This window comes from Lampris incognitus, chromosome 1 (genome assembly GCF_029633865.1).
Source record: "Lampris incognitus isolate fLamInc1 chromosome 1, fLamInc1.hap2, whole genome shotgun sequence".
Classification (NCBI taxonomy): Eukaryota; Metazoa; Chordata; class Actinopteri; order Lampriformes; family Lampridae; genus Lampris; species Lampris incognitus.
Genome location: NC_079211.1, coordinates 136141453 through 136158384, shown reverse-complemented (window position 1 = coordinate 136158384; position 16932 = coordinate 136141453).

The following is a 16932-nucleotide window of genomic DNA, read 5'->3' as shown; positions in this document are numbered from 1 at the left end:
TTTCACTGTTTTTTAAATGCTAACACAGGTGCCGACAGTCTAGGGTTTTGGGGCCCTGAAAGCAAAAGCCCGATCCCCTCTGGTCACGAAATTGCACCTGGGAACAATGAGGAATAACTGATTAGATGCTCTAAGATCATGTTCAGGCTCAGAGAATGTTAAGAGGTCTATTGTATATTCTCGGGCCAGTCCAAGTTGGGCTTTAGGAGTAAGCAGCAAGATTTTACAACCAACTCCAAAATGTAAAGGGAGCCAGTGCAGTGATGCTAATGCAGGTGTAATGTGGTCCCTTTTCTTAATACATATTAAAAGCCTAGTAGCTGAATTCTGAACCAGTTGTAGGCGTGGCAATTGCTTCTGACTAAGGCAGGAGCACAGATAGTTGCAATAGTCGAGTCTGGAAAAGATAAAAGGATGTATGACCTCCTCCAAATCACTGAAAGACAGAAATGTCAGAAAAGACGGATGGCTGCACGAATTCACGTTTGCGGCAGCCTCACACAGTACCATTCATGAGGTGTCTTTGTCTAGGTCTGCACCCAAGTTTTTATTCATTTGATGGTTGGGAGAGTTTGTGCTGAATTGGCTGGGAGAGCTTGGTCTGCTGCTTCCTGTGGGCCCAGGGACTACGGCCCTGCTCGGAGCTGCGCCCGAGGAGGTAACACTGAGGGCAGTCTGACAGGATGTGGAAGTGGGGCACGCTATGCTAACTGCTAGCCTGTGCAGTCCCGATAACACCAAGGGCGGTCTGGTGGTGGCCTCACCTGGCGTTGACTGTGGTGTTTTTGGTGTCGTCGTGTGGCGTGTGGGGAGGTGTGTCAAGGGTGTCTGGCTGGGAGTGTTAGTGTTGGATCAGCTGAGGGAGCTTGGTCTGCTGGATCCGGTGGGCCCAAGGATCATGGCCCCTGCCTGGAGCTGCACCTGAAGAGAAAACACTGAGGGCAGTCTGACAGGATGCGGAAGCGGGGCAGGCTACGTTAACTGCTAGCCCATGCAGACGGCAGTTCCGACAGTCATCCTGGCTGGTGTTCGTTCCCTGGAGAGTGATTTATTTTGTTTAGTTTGGGTATAAGTGTTAGTTTGGATGTGTGTTCTTGTAGTTCTTGTAGTTTTTGGATATGTGTTTTTGTTTTTGTGTTGCACTTCTGTGGGCTGGGGGAGACAGTATTTTGTTTAATTTCATGTACAGAAGTACATGAAATAAAATGACAACTAAAGTGTTCCTGATTCCTGATTTCTAAAATGATTCAATTTTGTAGATGGTTCTTAATTGTAAAAAACATGTTTGTATAACTTTCTTGACTTGTTCCTCAAGGTGAGGTTAGAGTCAAATATAACACCTAAATTTCTAGCAGAATGTGTTGCATAGGAAGTTAAGGGGCCCATCTGGTGCTTGAGCTGCTCAGTTGTGCAGTGTGGACCAATTAGCAGTACCTCTTTTTATTATTGTTAAGCTGCAGGTAATTTTGATATATACACTCTGATTTCAGTTAAACAATTTTGCTTGTGCATTAGGTTATTGGGGTCATTTGGGGTGATGGGTATACTATTTATCTGGTTATCATCTGCATAACAGTGGTAGGACATGTTATGTCTTTGCATGATGTGCCCTAATGGGAGCATATATAGTGAGAAAAGGACTGGACCCAGAATAGAATCTTGTGGTACACCACAAGTAATATGAGCAGAGGAAGATGAGAAACTACCAATCACTGAGAATGTTCTATTAGAAAGATAAGATTCAAACCAGTAAAAAAAAGCTAATTCTGTGATTCATCCTATACCCATTTTTCATGATATGATCTGTATTCTCAACCCTCAAAACTTTTCCCCCTTTGTTCATGCTTCATGTTCCCCCTCCTCACTCCATCTGACTGGATGCTCCTGTAAATTCTTGCTTTTTACTGGAAGACACAACAGTTCAAACGGTCTCTCTCTATTTTTGGAACATGCTTCACAGTCATTCTTGACATCAAGGGGCTCTATTTTCCTGTTGGCACAAAATCAACGGAGACATAGATATAGGCTGATTGTCAGTTTCCACGATCACAAGGTGAATATTTCCCACCTGCGCCCATTTGGTAAATACGTGGCTCGAAAGGAGATGGGTGCTGTGGTGCAGCTGTGGGGTTGTAACGAAGGGCACTTTGTTACTAATGACTGATGGCTTTTGGTCTTGTAAATACTGCACAATTGGGTTTTTGTATTAATTGCACTTTTAACAAACAACTTAACGATCCACTTTAATAATGGCACTTTGCACTTTGGTAGCGATATTTGTACTTTATTAGCAAGATTTGCCAAGATTTGCTGTGAGAACCTGTTGACGCCTACTTTAACTTAGTTTTTTGGCACTTACTTGCATTGTCACCCCCTGACTAGATCCTTGCTTGTGTTGTATTAACTCAGATGTGCGTCGCTTTGGATAAAAGAGTTTGCTAAATGAAATTGTAAATGTTAGCCTATGTATTTCATCCCACTGAAATAAATCAACAAACCAACAGCAACAAGTAACTGGATCCAACATTCTTAAGTTAATCAGGAAGACATTTTGATATGTGGCCTTTGAATTTAATGTGAATTAAACACAGTTTGTACTCATAATGACACATGGAAAATTCAATCCAACTTGACAAAATGAAAGTCTGTGTGGTCCAGGTTGATGTACCTACAAGTACAAACAGTTTACTAGAACCTGACATCTGGTCGGGAATCTCACAGAATTCCCATCACAAATCTCGAAATAGTGAGCTTGTATCAAAACAATCTGAACCAAGATAATGTTTTTATTGCATTGCATTGCAGTGCTTTTTTATTTTTTTAAAGGTAGCATTGTGGAGCCGATAAAACTGAATTCTCAAACAGCAAATTATTCTCTGGTTCCTTTGCTTGTCTTATTAATGATACGTTTTGATTTGATAAGCAAAGTGGGGTGACTTGGCTTTATTTAGTTATGATTTTAAATTCAATAGGCCCGAGCTGGGGAACTGTCAAACAACATGTTTTTACTTTTTACCTCAGGCAGTTACTCCTTTCCCATGCAGCTTAGCTTTCTTTATTTGTTTATTGACTCAGTAAATAGGTGGAAGAATCAAGAAATTGAAAAGAGCGGATTTTTCTGTTACTCCTCCATTATAATGTTTAGATTTTTGGTATGTATACGAAATCGTACAGGCAAGCTGTATCACCTTAATTCTTTATCTTGTCAGTACCATTCTCCAGCCTGTATGCTGCCTTGCTCAACTCTACCTTTATCAGGAACCAAGCGGAAGACAATTCTTGACATATCTTCATGAGAGCATCTTTTGATTTCCCTGCATTAACCAAAGAAGACAGCAGTTCTAGCACAGCTGTCATTCGAGGAGTGGAAAAAAAGTCGCATGAAAAATAACATATGAGTGAAGTATAGATCAGATGAGGTCACGTTGAAGTACTATCCTATTACGAGAAGACCAGGTCTGTATCATTGCTTTAAAAGAGAGATCCAGATAACACCTTTCATGGATAACAGTCAGCGTGTTCATCTTTCGTAACTCATGTCCTTACATTGTCTTGCACCGGATGCTGTTGTTTTTCCCTCCACTCACATTCATTCATTCATTCATTATTTTTTATCTCCCTTTTTATTTTTGTTTTGGCGTGGACTATACTGGGATTATTGCATTATGAATGGAATGACTGAAAGCTGCAAGGTAAGCATCTGACGTCGAGAGAAATCTGACCAAACTGCCACAGTTTCAACATCTGTGTGGCAGAGATGAGTCTAGCAGAGGAAATGGACATATCTGTTTCTATTTAGCTCTGGGAGAACACAGCTTACTAATAATGTTGGTGTGCATGAATGAGATGAATGGCAGATGCAGTGGATAAAATACAAGTAAGCCCTCTTTAAATTAAGCTGTGGTTTTTGTTTTTCTGATGATATTTGTGTGGAAACATTCTGGGGAATTTCAAAGTCACATCTTGCCTTAAGGTTTCCAGGTGTGTAGTTAAGAATAAAATTAAATCTAGGGCATACGGGTGGTGTAGCGGTCTATTCTGTTGCCTACCAACGTGGAGCTCGCCGGATCGAATCCCCGTGTTACCTCCGGCTTGGTTGGGTGGAGGGGAACTGAGGGTAATAGCGTGATCCTCCTACGTGCTATGTCTCCCTGGCGAAACTCCTCACAGTCAGGGGAAAAGAAGCGGCTGGCGACTCCATGTGTATCGGAGGAGGCATGTGGTAGTCTGCAGCCCTCCCCAGATCGGCAGAGGGGGTGGAGCAGCGACCGGGACGGCTCAGAGAGCGGGGTGATTGGCCAAGTACAATTGGAAAGAAAAAAAAAAGGGGGGGGGTAAGATTAAATCTACAATTTCAAGAGATTAAAAAAAACAGTTTATGTGTAGTGTGTGTTTCTGTATTTGCTGTGTATGTATGCGCTCATGCACACATAGTATGTGAGTGTGGGTTTGTTTCTATCTGAATGCAAGAATGAATGTGTGCACGTTTGTACTTCAGTCACACAATGAGCACTCCATTCCACTTCTGACACGATTTAAGAACAACTCTTGTTGCAGAGCCAATGTTGTTGAATTATCTCCATCACAGAAGGCACATATCATTCATCAGGCAAAATAAGAGGGGCGATTCTGTCCTAATGAGCTTGCTGTAGTTTTGCCTTGGTATCACATTGAGCCACATGGTTCTGTGATGCTGTAATGAGAAGGCGTGAGGAGAACCCAAATGGTAATGTGAGGGCCACTAAATCTCTTGCCTGGAACTGGGGATAAGAGACAAAGATTAACAATATCCAGCCTGTTGAAAGACTCATTATGAGGCACTCTGTGCAGTTATCTAACTTCTATAAGTGGCCTCTCGCTGAAGCAGTCTTACACACATTCAATTGTGTGTGTGTGTGTGTGTGTGTGTGTGTGTGTGTGTGTGTGTGTGTGTGTGTGTGTGTGTGTGTGTGTGTGTGTGTGTGTGTGTGTGTGTGTGTGTGTGTGTGCGGTGTATTGCCTGATCGGGACTAGTGTTCAGCTTGGCCATTATACTTACTACTTTCTCTTCTCTCGTTTTTCCTCCACTGAACTCTCAAGAGCATTTTGATTTTTCTAGCTAAGCCTCTTTATAGGTTTCACGAGCCAGACTTTCCACTCTGCCCGGCTTCATGTGGTAACTCAACTCCATTTTGTCCATTATTAAAGACAGTATATTGCTTTTTAATATAAACCGCAGTTTCATCAGGTTTTTTTCTTTTCTTTTCTTTTGCTCTGTGAAGACTTCTGATTTTGTGTGATTGGGTGTTTTGGGGTTCTTATCACTAAATTTTCTTTTTCCCTGGGAAACCTGAAGAACAGAAGCATATGAACATCTTGCTAAAGGAGTGCTCAGAGACCTCACCTTAAAAAATTTTTTTTAAAAAAATCATCTACTGGGAGCGCAAAAGAATGACATTATTATCCTCATTTTCATAAAATTAACTCAATACACCGAGGAGCGGGTACCATTTCCTATTGCCAATGAATCCACATCATTAATCTTCTACAGCTAATTGGAGACATCATCAACACCTGTACCAAATGAGCACACTTAACTCTCTACCAACAATATCAATCAAGAAAAGAAATGAGGAGCAACACGAACCTTAAAACAGTGTGCTGAGGAACGCTGGGAGACGTAGGCAGCCAAGTACTGGATCCACTGCTGCTGACATCAGGGTTGTAATTTTTGATCGCTGAAGCGATTTTACTCTACCTCTTGATGTCTGCATAGCCCAGAACGACAGTACAGCAGATGGTGAGTCCTGAGCATTTATTTTTAAAGCTATTCTCTGCTGGTGGGGACTAAAGTGTAGCTTCAGACCATCTTCTGAGCTTCAGGGAGTGAGAGGAAGAAGCAGGACTGGGCGGCTGTGGGTGGGTGGTGGGTGAGTATATACACTCTGTGTATGTGTGTGTTTATAACATGTACACACAAATACACACACATACATATATATATATATATGGAAATTTTCCTGAGTTTTGAAACAGACACGACTTACAGTACACATTTTTCCAAGTGGAAAAAAAGCAATTACTCTTGCACAAACCAACACAGTATGCCTATGTTTCACAGTATGAAACTATGAATACATTAGCATTATTTTTGTATCTACGCTATCTTCCCTGCTTCTACCATGAATAATGCAAATCTGTCACCTGTGCTCTGTCTGAGCAAGTAACTCCTATCACAGGAATCTCTGACACGAGGACTTCTCTGGTCCTCGGGTCCTAGCAAAAGCCCCAGAATCACACTTTGATCAAGTTTATTTAAGAGCATGGCAACTGCTTGGCAGTTTGGATGACAGTCTACTTTGCAATGTTGGGATGTCAAGTAAAAGTCAGATTTATTCATTTATGGCAGCATTTTTGTTTGTTTTGTTTTTTTTGTTATTCTTTTTGCCTTTTTATACTGCAATTAATCTGTTAATGAATTGAACTGCTGCCCAATGACTGCTGGGATAGGCTCCAGCACCCCCACAACCCTGAGAGCAGGATAAGCAGTTTGGATAATGGATGGATGGATGGATGGATGGATGGATAGAAATACAATTGAGTCCTGTATATGTATCAATTTTGTCCATTCATTCATTTTTAAAACTGCTTTTTTTCTGGGTCACATTCGAGGTGGCAATAGCACAAGCAGAGCCTTATCCATTTCAAATTTGGACACAAACTGCTCCACTGTCTTGGGATCTGATGAAGCCAAAAAGACATCATCTGCTAACACCAGAGACATTATCCTGAGGCCATCAAGTTAGAAACTCTTCAGACCAAAGCCTTTCACTCACGTTGAATGAGCTTGATTGAACAGTGAGATTACAACATCCACAACAACATCCACTACTTCCACATTGGATTTAAGGCTCATAGCAGTAGTGCTGGTATAAAATACTCTTGCAATGCCTCCAAGAAAGATATTTGAAGGAACATGGCCGTAAACCCTTTCCAAATCTACCACACTCACCACTCACATACTAGGTGAGACTGGCAAACTCTGATCACCCCTAAGAGTATCTTCCAGAGGGTAAAAACTTGGTCTGCTGACCCAGGACAGAAATCATTTTGCTTCTCATGTATTAGAGTTCTGCCAACTGTCCGGAACATCCTTTCAAGCACCTTGGCAAAAAATACTCCCTAAACATCTCATAAGTGTCATTCCTCAGCAGCTGGAGTAGACCCTCCACTCCCCTTTAAAAAATAAATAAACAAATAAATAGGTACCACTTGTCCTGTCTGCAGCTTGAACAGTACCAGTACTGAAATTCGTGTAACACAGAAAATACAGCTGTGACACCTAAAGAACACACAAAGCTTCAGCATCTCCAACTGGATCTCATCCATCCCCTGGTGCTTTGCCACTGCTGAGCTTCAACACATAATGCTAAATATCTTTATTTCCATCATAAATGGCCTTTATGAGGCCTACATGCCAAACCATTACAGAGTATGTCTCAAATTAAAAAAGAAAAAATCCTCACAGCTGTATACCAAATTAGACAAGCCCAATAACGACTGTTGCAAGCAACCATTTCAACAGCTGAATGATCACAGAGCTCCAGGTGAGCTGATGTGGAGGTATAGGGAGTAGCACACTGAGACAATATTGATTGCAATGTGTAGGCTATTAGAAATTATGGTTGTTTTGTTGTTCTGTTGTTTTCAGAAACAGAAACTAAAGGAATGAAAAGAGAATATTTATTCCATGTTCATTTCAAAATCCACAAACGAAAAGGCATTTTTCGTTTTCCTAGTCAGAAACAGCAGATGCAACATTTATGAAGGAAATTATTTTCATTCTCGCCTTTGTAAAACAGAGAAGTGCTTATTGTAATTGTTCCACACAGGAGCCATGACCAGTAAAATTATCTTTGGACGTATTTTCTACCAGCGATGCAGTGCACTACTAATATTATCTAACCAAAACGGAAGGAATCGCTGTCTGTCTCTGTCGGTCAGTCGGTCGGTCTGTCCTTCCAGTGGCGACCGGACGAACAGCGCCACACTGCCATTGCAACCCACATTGTGGTCTGAGGGGGGAATTACATCCGAACGGGCACTGCACTAGTTACTGAACTAAACAGCGTTTCTCCTCCAGGGCCGGCGTGAGGCAATCAAGCGCTCTGGGCAAAACAACGAAAGTGCGCCCCCCCCTCCATGTGGACTTCACAAAACACATGTGATAAAACGCCTCATATTACTCCCAGCTATTTAAAACCAGTACACTGTTAACACCAACATTAAATGTAGGTTATAACAATGTTACCGACCACACACAACAATGGCAAATAAGCAGGTTACAGACTCTAGAATGAACAAGGCGCATGCGCTGTACGGCTCATAGGCGCACGCTGCGCACTGGTTGAAAGTCAGTGGCACGCGCTGTGATGCATATCACTCTGAAAACGCATTTTTCGTCATGGAAATACAACGTTTAAGTATCCCTGTGGTTCTAAAGACCTGCCTTAAATTAACACCGTAGTTATTTGCGAAATGAAATAAACAAACACCTTTTTTTCCATTTCAAAATAAAACCGTTATAATGACTGTAACGCGTCTTTTCAGAGCGTCGCTGGTTAATTGTTAAACAACTCCCATATTTTCATATCATCTCATTTGGCTCTTGTAGCTTTTCAACAACATATAATATTCATTTCGACACTGAAATGATGTAGCATAACATAGTGACACACACTTGGGCCTATCCCATGCATTATCTAATAATAGGTTGACTCACCCCCTTGTAAGTGGACCTTTCTTGATTTGGCTGCAGCAAACTCTTCAATTATCTTGGAATAATCCAATTTGCGAGATAGTTGGTGCTCAACTGCAATTTCGCCCAGTCCATTCAGACGGTCTTGAGACATAGTCGACCGCAAGTAACTTTTCATGAGTTTGAGTTGAGAAAAGCTTCTCTCACCAGAGGCCACTGTTACCGGTAGAGTCAACAATATGCGCAGCTCTGAGATTTGATTAGCTATCTTCTAAACACACCGACACAGTATGCTAGCAGTAGCACACACCAACGTTTGCGATGGAGAGAGCGCAATATATACGTATTTTTTCAGCGGTGGCGCGGCGCCCTTTGGCGCCCCTAGTGGCTTGGCGCCCTGAGCAATTGCCCAGTTTGCCGAGCGCAAGCGACGGCCCTGCTCTCCTCGCTGCCCTCCACGCCTCCGTGGTGCTGAAAGAAGTACAGAAAGTATGGCATATATTTTAAATATCTTAAATATTTTAAGAGTCTCTGGCAATTATTTAATTCCACTCTAACATTAAATGAGGAGTGAGACAAAATCTCTTGCAGTATTGTCACACTTTAATATGTTCATGAACCTGACGCACAAGCCTAGCTTGATTGCTTGCCCTGATCTCAGAGCACACTCTCTTCATATCATGCGGCACGAATCCTGTCCATTGTTTCGATCATAATGGTGTGTACCCAGATTTTCTCCCTCATCCTGTTTTGGAAGAAGTAGCTCGTCTTTATTGCTGGACAGTCCTCCAGATGGATAACAGAACTTACTCAGAGTTCATAGGTCAGGTCTCCTCTCGCTGCTATCCTCTGGCTTGTAATTCTCCAGGATCGTTCCTTCAGACCTTGCGACACTCACGTGGGCTTATCACACATTCCTCTGTCAGGCCCTTACCAGTTAACAATAGGTCTTTATTTGTTCACATGGAGACGATACTTTATAAGACTACCTTTGTTCTGTTACATATGAACTTTAAGCATCTATCTAAGCAATGCAAAATAAAGTTAAACATGGCATAGGTCATACATGGTCAAAAATTAAAAGTAAGCAAACATTCATACATGAATTGCCCTCCCTCTAGTAATTTTCTTAATCATTTGGTGTGGTGACCCCCCCACGGCAAATTGGCTTGTGCCCCGGGCACTCGCCCGATGCCATATATTGGTAATCTGGCCCAGTCGCTCCCACTCAGGTTGCTTCAACAAAGACATCTCGAACAACCTCAACTTTGAATTAAAGTGACATAATTGACTGAATGTCATAAACGTTCATAAACATTCCTTCATTTTCGTGACAGGTGTCATGTCATGGTTATGACAGACAACGTCATGTCGGTCTTATGCACACTCCTTCAAATAAAGTGACCCTTCTTTGATATAGCCTTACCCTTGTTGTTCTGGGCTGCACCTGCTATTGTCCTCGCTGTGCTTCGATTTTCTCGACAACCATTCCTCCACGCACAACAGCCACCAAGACCGCTGGATCCCAGGGTCCTCTTAAGAAGCTGACGCTTAAAATGTATCCCTATGCGTCCGAGTGGCGTAGCGGTCTATTCAGTTGCCTACCAACACGGGGATCGCCGGTTCCAATCCCCGTGTTACCTCCGGCTTGGTCGGTCATGTCTGTGGGTAGGAAGCCGGATGTGGGTATGTGTTCTGGTCGCTGCACTAGCGCCTCCTCTGGTCCGTCGGGGCGCCTGGTCGTGACAGCGCCGTGTATAAAGAGAGTCTGGCCATCCTTTGATCTTTGCGACACGTGCTGTGGTTGGCTGAGAACCTGTCACGTGCTTGACGGGCGCCATGTTGCCTACCAACGTCTGACATCATGACGTTACAATGATTTTTCCTGCGTTTTCGGCCCATTTCTCACTGATTTGTAGCAGTTGAAATGGTATGTTGTGCGGCTTGGAGCTGTTCCGTTCGGCCGGGCCAAGGCCGTATGACGTATCGATTTCCACAGGACGCACAAAGGAGGGCAGTTTGGACCTTGAAGATTTGCGGGCTGGGCTGATCCCCCCCCCCCAGCTTATTCCTACTTGTGTTCGGTGAGTTCATTTCAGTGTCTACGATTTTTTGATAAACTAACTTCCCTAGAGCAATCCGAGAGTCTGTAAGGTATTGATGTGTGGAAATCAGTTGTATAGCACATCCAAGCCATGTATAACCGTTGCCAGAAATCAGGCAAATGAAAACAGTGTCAGACTGTCATATGGGATGCACTGAGTAACAGGCCTGGTCCTGAGCCGAGGCAGGGTGTGGGTAGTGTTGAGATAAACTAGACAAGAGCCCCGATACAGAACTGACACTGCACTGGCTAAACCTCAAAACAGGTAGGCCTAATATTTCTCAAGTGTCCCTGATATTATTGCTCATTATTATTCACTAGTAGCCTACTGAACGTTGCAAAATATGTAATACTGGTACTGATCACCAATTTAACCACCACACCAGTAGTGTAGTGGATAAAAACTAAAGTCTCTAGGGTAAATTATTTGGGTTGAAATCTATATGTATGCAGCAGAGGCCCCTGCTCAGTGCCTGCGACTGTGTTATGACAGCTGTTGGGTTTCTTCCTGATCTTGTCACCTTTATCATGGACTGAAAAAGTGAAACAAGTTATTACCATAGCCTCTGCTCCTGATCTGGTGTTAAACCACCTACTCTGACTACTGGTACACAGTGATAAGAAAAATTCTGGTTCTCTGAAACTGGGATTGAAATGATGGAAAATCCTTAATTTCTCGAACCCGGAGTACTGGTACTGAATGATGTAAAATACATAAAGTGCCTCTCAAAATTATTTATGCAGTGGTGTGTCCTTAAAAGGCCAAACCCCTTTCCCAAATAGTTTCAATATGTTGTCTAAAATTTTAATCTAATAAATTCTTGTTTCCTCAAAGTTGGGGTCAAAGTCTAGTAATAGAAATTAACAGAGTGGTCATTCATGGTACATTACACCCACAAAACAGGGTCAGCTGTGAGCCTCATTTTGCCATGTGACCAATAAGGTGACAGACACAATAGTCATGTTAAAATCTTATTTAACAGTAGTCAAAACTGAGGCGACTTTCGGCCAGTTATCTCATTAAGCTGGTCACATGACATAACAAGGCTCATAGCTTACCCTATTATATGGAGTGCTTCAATCGTCCTCCTGATTTCTATTACTGCACTTGATCTGTGACCCCCGACTTACAGGAACATGAATTTATTAGATTAAAGAATTTAGACAACATTTTGACACTCTTCAGAAAGGGTTTTTAGCTTTTCTGAGGCTGTCATTAGCATTTTTAAAACTTGCATACCACTGCATAAATACTGTAAAGATCACGGATGAGAAGGCTCGGTAGCCCTTGGCTAACGGGTCAGACCCTTTAGTCGACTGGTTAACGTTGTCGCTTGCGGTGTGGGAGATACGGGTTCACGTCCTGGCTGTGGCGATTCGCGGGGACGTGAACACGCTTCCGATGGCCTCATGGTCCGTCACGATCTCACCATCCCACTTCTGACACCAATGCAGCGAATTCAGGGGGACCGTCCGGAGCACTGCCACAGCCGGGACACGAACCCGCGTCTCCCACACCGCAAGTGACAACCTTAACCAGTCGACTAAAGGGTCCGACCCGTTAGCCAAGGGCTACCGAGCCTATTCATCCGTGATCGTTACATTACTTTTGAGAGGCACTGTAATTTTTGGTGCATACTGGCACCCCATCTCTGTTTTCCCTTATTTCTTTGAAAGTGCAGCTTGACAGATCATGAAGTGAGCGCGATTTTGAATAACGCGCGCACGGGGCTGCCTACCAGTTGGTAGACAATATGGAGCTCGTATAGCCAGTTGGCCTGACTCTCTCTATACACGGCGCTGGTTCGGGGGGGAGGGGAACTGAGGGGAATAGCGTGATCCTCCCACGCGCTACGTGCCCCTGGCGGAACTCCTCACTGTCAGGTGAAAAGAAGTGGCTGGCGATTCCACGTGTATCGGAGGAGGCATGTGGTAGTCTGCAGCCCTCCTGGGTCGGCAGAGGGGGTGAAGCAGAGACCGGGACGGCTTGGAAGAGTGAGGTAATTGGCCGGATACAATTGGGGAGAAAAGGGGGGGGGGCTAAAAAATGTATCCCTATTATTTGCACAGAAGCTGTTATTGCTGATGTATGTCGTCAGGTGAAACATATGACAATACATTGAATGCATGTTTTAAAGGTGACAATGATCTATGCGCGATTTCTGTAGCATTAAATGCCTGCAATGTTTTTTCATGCTAATCCTGATATGAAGAGCGATTACTGTGTACTAAACGTACTGACGTTTAGTACTGTATTGCTCTGTCAAATAAGTCTCAAAGTATACTGAGGGCCAGCGCAGTGCGCACCGCCTGATAGCACAGCAATTAAAGAGACAGTACACCCAAATGTCACATCAGGTGTTCCGTGCGTCTGGACGGTAAAATACAGAACCACTCGTTCCTAGTTAGACATCATGTACTGCTCACATGTTTTGTCAACAATTTATGTTTTGCCTACAACTGACCCTTCCGCAGATGAGCTGAGCGATAAGGAATCCCTTATCTCTCAGCACATGGGTAAGGTCGCAGCCGGCTGAAATCGTTTAGGGCGGCTTAGACAACACATACCCTTGTTTCTCTAAAAACGTTATACTCCTCCTGTTCGAGGTCTCTCTCTCTCTCTCTCTCTCTCTCTCTCTCTCTCTCTCTCTCTCTCTCTCTCTCTCTCTCTCTCTCTCTCTCTCTCTCTCTCTCTCTCTCTCTCTCTCTCTCTCTCTCTCTCTCTCTCTCTCTCTCTCTCTCTCTCTACCCTGTATGGGGTGAGCCCGTCCGCAAACGCTGAATTAAACTTACTAAGAAAGACAAGACCGACTCAGGATTTTATTTTATTACAAAGTTTGCCACCGCAGACGGTTTCATTCTCATGCATTCTTATGTTCTCCACATCCATCTGGCGACCCCACAAATTATCTCGCGGGCATCCGGGTATCGTAGCGGTCTATTCCGTTGCCTACCAACATGGGAATTGTCTGTTCGAATCCCTGTGTTACTTCCGGCTTGGTCGGGCGTCCCTGTGGATGTGTCCTGGTCGCTGCACTAGCGCCTCCTCTGGTCGGTCGGGGCCTGTTCAGGGGGGAGTGGTAACTGGGGGGAATAGGTTGATCCTCCTACGCGCTATGTGCCCCTGGCGGAACTCCTCAGTGTCAGGTGAAAAGAAGCGGCTGGCGACCCCACATGTATCGGAGGAGCCATGCGGCAGTCTGCAGCCCTCCCCAGATCGGCAGAGGGGGTGGAGCATCGACCGGGGCGGCTCTGAGAGCAGGGTGGTTGACCACGTACATTTGGGGTGAGAAAGGGGGGATTTTGTTTTTGTTTTTTGTTTAATAAAGCAATTGTGTCGCGACCCCTTTGCGGGTCCTGACCCCCAGGTTGAGAAAAATGCCCTACTGAACACAGGATTGAGAACGAAAACAGATAGTTTTAGGTTTAGTTTCCTACAAAGTATGATTGTTTTATATTTTATTACATTTCCCCTTTGTGAAATGTGGAATTTTTAACCTCAGTGTCGAATCTATTCTTCTTGGTTTCACACTGAGTTTCAGATAACTTCAAATTATATTTTACTATCAGTCAGCATGAGTGTTGTTGTTGGTTTTTTTTTCATTTCAGGAAGTAAACTTTAACCCAAGTTGCTGACGCACACCAACTGTTAGAGCGAAGGAAGCTCAAAAAGAGGGAATGGTATTTTATCATAAGGGCTCGGAGGAGCGAAAGCCTGTATTGATTGTGTTCGCCTCCTTATCTCTATATTATTTGCTCCTTCTGGCTATACTGTACAGGACTTCTGTTGTGTTATGCTCCCTTTAATGTATATCAAAACATCTGACAATCCAAAGATATTGCACTTGCAATTGTGTATTGGATGGGCACTAAATTGTTGCTGGCAGCTCACAACAATGCCGTCTGCAGTCTTTAAAGATCCAGTCCAGTGATTTTAATCCAGGCAGGAAAGTTTCATTGTAAAATATATTCTTCAATAAAACTTTCCTAATATTAGGAGTGTTATATTTTCTTCTTCAGAAGTATCACTTGATTGCTTTTGCTCACCCTCTCTGAGCACAGCCAACGCTCAGTGGGTTGAGGGGGCGTGGCCTCTGTTCACCTGACAGCTGCTTACAGATGCCAGTCACCTCCAATCAATCAATCAATCAAGTTGCTTTTTATATAGCGATTTTCCAGCTGCAACGGCCACTCAAAGCGCTTTACATTTCTGGTCAAATCTAAGTCTTGTGTTTTTGTTTTTTTACAAACGTAGAATTGTACTGGAATTGATGTCAAAGCCAGTCATTCTCACTGTGCTTAAGAGCTAGCTATCCTGTTAACTTGCATGATGTCGTCAGGCAACTACATTACAGACCTGTGGAGTCTCACGTTTTGCCTGTGAAGCTCATCAGTCTCACAACCACGAAATTCAAAATCACTCAATTGTCATGAATTCAAAATAATCATAAACAGAAGAAAAAAGTGTCATTTTAATTCAAATAGGGGCAGGGTGCCCTTCCCAGCTTCAGTCCTGACAGGACACTTATAGAATGCACATGAGAATAGTACCTAGAACCCAGATGAGTGCAGCTAGCAAACAAAAATGGATGATAAGCCACTAGCCTAGCAGCCGAAATATGCCACTAAATATTAAGCACAATGGAATGTTAATTTAATCATACTGAACAGTCTAAAGTAGGGACAATAATGGAGACTAAACCTATTGGTTAACAGTTTATGGTTCCTTTATTTTTTTGTTTCAATTGTTATACTGATTAAGTTCAGAGATTTCAACTAGGCTTCTCCCTCTCGTAGCCCCCCTTCCCATCCACCCCCTGTATGTCTGTGTTATGTTTATCTGTTGTCTTGTTTCAACCCGTTTATTGTAAAGCGACTTTGAGTGTTAGAAAAGCACTATATAAGATTGATTTATTATTATTATTATTATCAATTTGTAAGAAGAACGGAAAGCTGTATGTATAAATAAAATAGATCTATCATATACTATGATTTCCCTTATTTAACAGCTCAGTTTACTGCCATTATTTACTAGTATTCTAATGTGAAGAGCCCCCCCTCCAAAAAAAAGATAACGGGGGGCGGGGTGTTAGTGGGTGTCACAGGTTACATGAGTTTCTACAGCCTATCCATTTCCCATCTCCCTTTTTCTATTTTGTTAGGATGACAGGTATATAGAGCTATCCATTGGATGTGATAGGACAGACTGATGATAATTTATTGATTTTTCAATCAAATTAGGATATCAGAAGATGAAAATCACTATCAGAAACAGAGTAGATATTTGAAAGTTTTCAATTTGTTGACAACCTGGACAATCGTTTTTCAAGGGGATTTAGACATATATTTTCACAACAACAGCAGTTCTCACATTTTGAGTAACTTTCCATAAAAAAAAACATTATTTAAACAAGACTAGGTCCAAACCTAGTAAATGGCTGGACCGCATTGACTATTATGGTCAATGTTCAAAATTGTGGCCAGTTTGTTAGAGGGATAGTCAGTGGTAGCATCTATAATGTGAATTCCATCCATCAATCCATCCATCCATTATCCTGCTCTCAGGGTCGCGGGGATGCTGGAGCCTATCACAGCAGTCATTGGGCGGCAGCTGGGGAGACACCCTGGACAGGCCGTCAGTGAATTCCTGGTTAGTAAATGTTCACCTGCAATTTTCTGTAGTGGTCCCTGTAATATTTGTTGTTAAAGTGTACTGAAGTAACATATCACATGACAGGGTTAAGCTACGTTCGATACAATAGTTCCATATTTACTAGTGATGTCATTGGTCAGCCGACCAATCGTGTAACTTCAGTGACATCGCTGGTCACCTGAACCAGCAGACCAATCGTGTAACTTGTCCACTCACTCTAACATGACCACTCTTAGGTCTTAGGGTGGAGATATACTTGATTTTAACCAGGCATTCGCGTAGACAACTGGCTGCGTCGTGAATGGAATCGTTCACATACTTGCCCATGTACTTTGCGTGTTACTGGAGGTTTCCACAAGAGGCACACCAAAGAATTTAGGATAGAGAAAACACGCCATTGGCACCGCATCGTCCCTACACGTGAACATTTTTCGCCGT